Raw genomic sequence first — 6933 nt, forward strand, 5'->3', positions numbered from 1 at the left:
TTATTTGCCAAGACCAAGGAATATAAAAGAGGGGGTAGAGGTGCCTTCATGGGTGATAACCTCTATTCTATTTTTCTCCTCTCTTTTTCTCCTTGGGTGTGGCTGGCCCCTCCTCTTTCTCTCTTCCTTTTCTTGTGGCTGAAACCTCTTCATTGGTGGAGTTGCTTTGGTGGCCGGATCAAGCAAGGAGAAGAAGGAGAGAAAGGAAGCCTAGTCTCTAGCATCCCTTGGAGCATTGGTGGTGGCCGAACCTATCCATCAAGAAGGACTCTTGGTGGCTGAAACCTAGAATGAAGAAGAAGGTGCTTGGTGGTTCTCATCTCGGAAGATCGTTGCTCACACAACGTCCGAGGTTAGAAGAGGAATACGGTAGAAGATCAAGAGGTCATTAAAGTTAACAAAGAAAGGTATTACTAGTATTTATTTTCCGCATCATGCTAGTTTATTCTTCTTTGTATGAATTCCAAACACAAGAGGCATTAGATCTAGTTTTTCGAGTTTGTGTTTTCTTCTTTTTCGAATTTGTGATTCGATTGTTCTTTTTTGTTAACCTAGAGTTATTTAAGGAAATTAAATATTAGCTTTCCTTAAAAGGTTTTGTCTAGGCGGTGGTGGTCGCTCCCATATCCAAGAAGGCCATGTGTCTCGCCATGCAGTCATGGAAGTCAATTTTGGAAATTAATATTTAATGAAATTAATAACATAGGTGGATTTGAATCAATAGTGTTATGTTCCGCTTGCGATTCAAATTTAAACCATTAAGAACAGATAAGTTAAATTTGGAATCAATGATGTTAAGTTCCGTCTGTGATTCCTAATTTAACTTCTAAAGAACACAATAGGTTATTTAAGGAAAGGTTCGACACTTGTATAAAAATTTTTATACAGTGGAACCGGTACGTTTTCCTAGGACTAACCAATATTATTAACTCGTTGAATATTGTGTATAGCATGAAAATAATAGCTAAAGACATGTGGGAGTCCTTGGACAAGAAGTAGAAGATGGAGGATGTGGGGGCCAAGAAGTTCATTGTGGGCTAATTCTTGACTACAAAGATGGTTGATTCCAAATGATGATCAGCCAAGTCTAGGAGCTTCAAGTGATCCTACACAGGATTTACTTAGAATGCATGGTTTTGAGTGAAACCTTCCAGATAGCTGTTATCATTGAGAAGTTACCTCTTGGCTAGAAGGACTTCAAGAACTACTTCAAGCACAATCAAAAGAAGATGAATGTAAAAGAACTCATTGTTAGACTTTGAATTAAGGAAGACAACAAGAGTTCTAAGAGAATGTTGTTCTCTCAGGCTACTATATAGTCGAGCATAATCAAAACTCAAAACGGAAGAATCCCAAGTCTTCCAAAATAGGACCTAGAGGAGGCATAAGTAAAAAAGTTCTATGAGAAGTGCTTTAAATATGATAGAGTCAGTCATAAATATTTGGAGTATTGAAAGCCGAAGAAGAAGTAGGAAACCAACCTGAATAAGAGACCAAAAATAGACGACCTCTGCACCGTGGTATCTGAACTGGACCTGATGGGTTCAAATCCACAGCAATGATGGATCTATACTTATGCCACCAAATATATCTGCTATAATAAGGAGTTGCTCCACAACTTTAAAGAAATCACAAATGGGGACAAACTGTTCATGGGTAACTCAGTAACCTCGGACATCATAGGCCAAGGAAAAGTTGTGTTAAAAATGACTTCAGGCAAGAAGTTGACACTATACAATGTGTTGTATGTTTCAAAAATTCAAAAAATATCTAGTGTCTAAATCACTATTAAGCAAGAATAACTTCCATATTATTTTTGAGTTGGACAAAGTTATTCTGTCTAAAAATAAAATATTTTTAGGAAAGAGTTATATAACTGATAGGCTATTTAAGTTCAGCATTATGTCTATTAGGCCTATGATTAATAAAATTAAAAAATTCTTCTATTTATATGCTTGAGTCTTTATGTTTGTGGCATGGTAGACTAGGATGTGTTATGTTGATTAATTAACATGCAAAACATACCTACATTATGTTGGATCGATGCACACATAAGAGGGGGGTGAATAACGTGATTTTCAAAAAGTCGTCTTTTCTTTTTAAATTTTGAAGTACGCAGCAAAAAAAGAAATAAGAAAGCGAGAACAAAGAACACAAGAAAACAAAGTCAGTTTACTTGGTTAGGAGCCTTCGGCGACTCTTACTCCAAGACCCAGGTCCCGCGGATCTATCGATGGGTAATCCACTAAAAGCATCTTCCGTACCTCCGGAAGAGGGAATCAAATACAAGAATAGGAATAGTGTAACAACCTACACTTCCCTTTCAAAGCAGTAGAATTAAGAGTACAACATTGAGAAAAGTTACCAACAAATTTGAGAGATCGGTGTGTTGCTGTCGGTCTGCCGAATAAGATTCGGACATCTTGGAAGCATAGCTCGAAGCCAGACAGACTTTCTAGAGTAGTAGCAGGAAGCAGGAGCAGTCGGAGGCTCAATCGAATGCGTAGCAGCTTGCATATGTGTTTTGTGTTGAAGCCTTCTTGAGACCCACTTATATAAGGCATGGAAGGCGCCTTCCATACCAGTTGAAGGCGCCTTCAACCTGGCAAATTTGATCCCGAACAGCCTGGTACTTTTCTACGGTGAAGTTAAAATTTCATCCTAAGGAAGACGTCTTCCATAGCCATGGAAGGCGCCTTCTATGAACAGTTCGAAGGCACCTTTACTGCTTGAAGGTGCCTTCGGATACTGTTCATCTGAAGGCAAATTTGCTCTCCTTTTTTTTCTCTTGCAAAATGATGTTAGTCCAAATACCCTGCAAAATAAGTATTAGGACACTAACAATCAATAATAAAGAGTAGTAATTAGTTCATGTCCTCCCAGAATCAGGAACTAGTCAGGGTCTAAGTTTAGAGATCCCAAATGGATCTAAACTGGACCAACGCCTACTGTCCCATCAACCGAGACACATCTCACTAAGTTACACTCCTCCAGTAACTTACCTTTACTTAACACTTTTCTAGACATTTGGTCAACCCATCAACTTGTCTGGACTTCATGCTAGCTATCCGGTCGGCTCACTAACTTAGCTGGACTTCTCGCCAGATATCTGGTCAACTTGTTGACCTATCTGGATTTTATACCAGCTATCTAGTCGACCCGTTAACCTAGTTAGATTTTTTGATAGATATCAGGTTAGCCCATCAACCTATCTAGACTTCTCCTGCATATTTAATCAAGAGTTTAGATCACAACAAAATCTAACTTAACTTACTTGTCATCCATCAAAACCTGAGTTAGACTGTTAATACAAACTGCATCAACACATTCCACCTTGACCCGAAACACAAGTGAGATTTGTGTTGAAGCAAAAATAACAAGGTTATCCTTTCAACATGTTGGAAAAAGTAATGAACCACTCGTCCAAACTCACATTGAATTGTGTGAACTAAAAGATACACCAACACAAGATGAGAATAAGTACTTTATCACTTTTATAGATGATAACACAAAATATTGTTATGAGATATTTATTCTCAAAAGTAATGAACCACTCTGTCTAATTCAATATCTTCTCAAAAGTAAGGATGAAGGTGCTAATGCAATCAGCCTTTAAGATTTCGATATTTGACAATATACCTAAGTTTAGTCAGTTTGACTAAGGGTTGATCCAAACATGACTTAATTTTTAGATGAGAGAAGTCTAGTCAGGACTATATGATTAGTAAAGGAAGTCCTAACTGAAGGCTAGACAGGTGAGAAGTCTTGGAGAAGTAAACTTCAAATAAGGAAAATCTTGGGGGGGGGGGGGGGGGGGGGGAACCCTAGGCAATGAATGCTCTAGTGAGTGAAGCTATATGGTGGAAGTCATGGTGAGTGAAGCCAGATAATAGAAGTCGTTATGAGTGAACCTAGACAACCCTAGGGGTAGGTAACCCTAGGTAATGAGAAATCTTAGAGGAGTAAACTCCAAGCATGTGTGACATATTGGTTTTTTGTCGACTGCACATGGTCGACCGAACTAGTAAATTCTTAATACTACTAATATTATTTTTATATCTATTATGCTAACTTAGTATTGCAAGTAAGTCTTAGTAGATCAAATTGATCAAATACTAAGGAAGACCAGAACAAGTCCAAACAGGTCTAGAGGACAAGATATTTGGAGGTAAGTGGAGGTAAGTCACTGGAGGAGAGTGATACAAGTGAGAATGAGTCCCAGTCAGACTATAGGCGCTGGTCCAGCTTAGAGCTATTTGGGAAGTCTAAGTTGAGACCATGACTAGATTCTAGTCATGGGAAGATAGGTGTTGGAACCCCAAGGTTGTTTTGGTGTGATCAACAAGTTAAGTTAGGTCTTGTGTGTTTCTAACCTTGTGTCTAAGTGTGCAGGAGCTTAGAAACACAGGTACTCGAGCGGAAGACATAGCTAGCGAGAAGGACGGCAGTCCGAGGGACAAGGTGCTGCGGAAGAGTACACCGGTGGACGAGAAGGAAGCGTGCGGTGGTTCCGAGGGACGAAAGCCGGAGCGGAAGATTGCTTGGGAAGCAAGAGACGCAGCTAGTGAGAAGGACGGCACGCGGTGCGTCCGAGGGACGAAGACTGCGGATGAGTACGCCGGCGAACGAGAAGGAAACACACGGCGATTCCAAGGGATGAGAAGCCGGAGGGAAGCCCACTCGAGAAGACCGGAAGTTGGGCTCGGGTGAGCCCTTTTCCAGATGGCAGAGATCACCCAAGAGAACGGATCCGGAAGAGAAGACCCAGACCGAGCCGAACCGGAGCAGAGGTCCCGGACAAAAAAGTCAACCATTGTTGACTTTTGGCTCCGGGGCGCCCAGAACAGCCCGGGCCAGAGGTTTGACCAGATCGAGATTTATCTCGATCTGAACGTTGGGGGATAAAATTTATCCCCCGCAGGGTGCCTGGAACCCTTCCAGGCGCCCCGACCAAAGCTATAAATATAGCATTGGTCCAGAAGCTTTTAATCAGTTCAGAAATTGTAAAAACGCTTATGCGCTTTCCACTGTTTAGATTAGCTTCTTTCTTTTTGTGCTTCAACGCTGTAAGAGGCTTCTCCGCCTGAAGGAGATTGATAGTGCTCTTCATCCTTTCCTTAGATTAACAACCTCCCCGGTTGTAACCAAGTAAACCACTGTGCCTCTTTCTTTTCTGCTTTTAATTTACTACTTTGATTATTTTACAAGTGTTAGTTTGAAAAGTCGGGAAGGGTTTTTATTTATTTTTTTCAGGGCTATTCAACCCCTCCCCCCCTTCTAGCCGGCCCAACGGTCCTACAATAGAATCTAATTAATAATGTCATTTAATATTATGATAATTCCGTTTTGCAAGTTATACTTGAAGGGTCGTTGAGGGTGAGAGGCGAGGGGTGAATCTCATCCTTTTTAATTTTTTTTTCTTTTGTTAAAATATAAATTTGTAGTAGAAATAAAAATAAAGATAGAGAAGAAAAGAGATAAATTTTTTTTACTTGATTAGAAGCCTGTAACGACTCCTACTTTAAGGCCCATGATCCTTGACCACTTGTAAAATACCGGAAAATAGGCGAATATTAATAAGGGATTTTTCTGGAATTTTTGGAAATTTTTCAGGAATTTTTCGGAGCTCGTACGAACGAGTTAACGGGGATGAAAACGGGGCCCGGAAAAAAAAAAAAAAAAAAAATCTGTTTAGGTTACCCTATTTAAGCGAGGAGAAAATTATATTTATATAATCTTTTTCCTTTTATTTTCTTATTCCTTTTTATTTACATCTGTCGCCGTTTTTCTTCTTTGCCGAGCCGTGCCCGCGCGCCCTCTTTTCTCCCCGATGCCGCCGATCTCGTCCGAGCCCTAACCGCCGGGCCGGCGGTTTTCCTCCTCTCCTCCTACTTCATCCTCCCTTCCACTTCTTCTTCTTCTTCCTCCGGCGACGCCGCACGAGCACAATCGAACCGGACTATCTCCTTGCCCTAATCTGCCGCCGGCTAAGTTCCTGCTACCTTTTTCCTCTAGCCGACGCCAGCCACTTGAGTAGCGCCGGCCACCCCCGATCGCCGGCACTCGAGTACCACTGTTTGGGTTCTTCTGTGCCCTAGCTTCTGCCGCCGACGACGAGAGCCACTGCCGAGTCCTTCCCTGTGCCCTAGCCGACACTTGCTCCCGAGCCACTTCGACCACCCCGACTGTTGACCGAGCAGCACCGCTGTAAATCCTTTCCGGCACCTCTATCCTTCCGAGCAGTGCAGAGCTTGGATGTTCTTCTCTGTTATTGATCAATCCTTCTTTGTGGTGGATCAACAAGCACAACTATGAGTTAGGTAAGGATTTTTGTTAAGGTCAACAGTGATATGGATTTAGGTATACTACTATAAGGTTTTCTACTAAGTTGGATTTGGAATTTGTTTTCCAATTGGCAGCGAACGGTCTGAAGTTGCTGGATTCCGGTCTTTCCGTTGTGAATCGGATCAGTTGCCATCACAGACGACTGAAGGAGAGTTAGAGGTAAGGATTATGGTTTTGATATTTGTGGTAGATTATTGCTAGTTGAGTTAGTAATAATTAATAATTTAGGTTCGGAAGTTATGTAATGGTGTAATTGGGGTTAATGAAACTAACCATAACTGGTCAGTGGGTTAGGAATTTGTTTAGCTATTTGTTTATAATTAAATTAGCTAAACTGTGCGATTTAACACAGGACTTTGATTCGAGACGAGCATCTCGACGTCCGAGTTGGACCATTTCGATTGGAGGCGGGTACTTTGACTTATGTCTTTTGATATGCATGATAATATGTTTAACATATAACAGTAATTGTGTTACCTGTTAATTTCGGTTGGTCACTACATGATTAGTACATGTTGTTTGTTTATTTATTCTGCACTGCATATTATCTACCTGATCACATATGCCTTAGGTAGTGACCTAATCACA

General features: G+C 41.0%; 1 long non-coding RNA gene across 1 annotated transcript; it reads left to right on the top strand.

Annotated features, from left to right (window-relative positions):
• Positions 1-6000: 6000 nt before the first annotated feature.
• On the top strand, positions 6001-6717 carry LOC122003694. The gene is made up of 3 exons (XR_006118037.1): positions 6001-6320; positions 6420-6504; positions 6698-6717. It is a non-coding gene; the product is annotated as an uncharacterized LOC122003694 (long non-coding RNA).
• The last annotated feature ends 216 nt before the right edge of the window (positions 6718-6933 follow it).

Source organism: Zingiber officinale, chromosome 7B (genome assembly GCF_018446385.1).
Source record: "Zingiber officinale cultivar Zhangliang chromosome 7B, Zo_v1.1, whole genome shotgun sequence".
Lineage (NCBI taxonomy): Eukaryota > Viridiplantae > Streptophyta > Magnoliopsida > Zingiberales > Zingiberaceae > Zingiber > Zingiber officinale.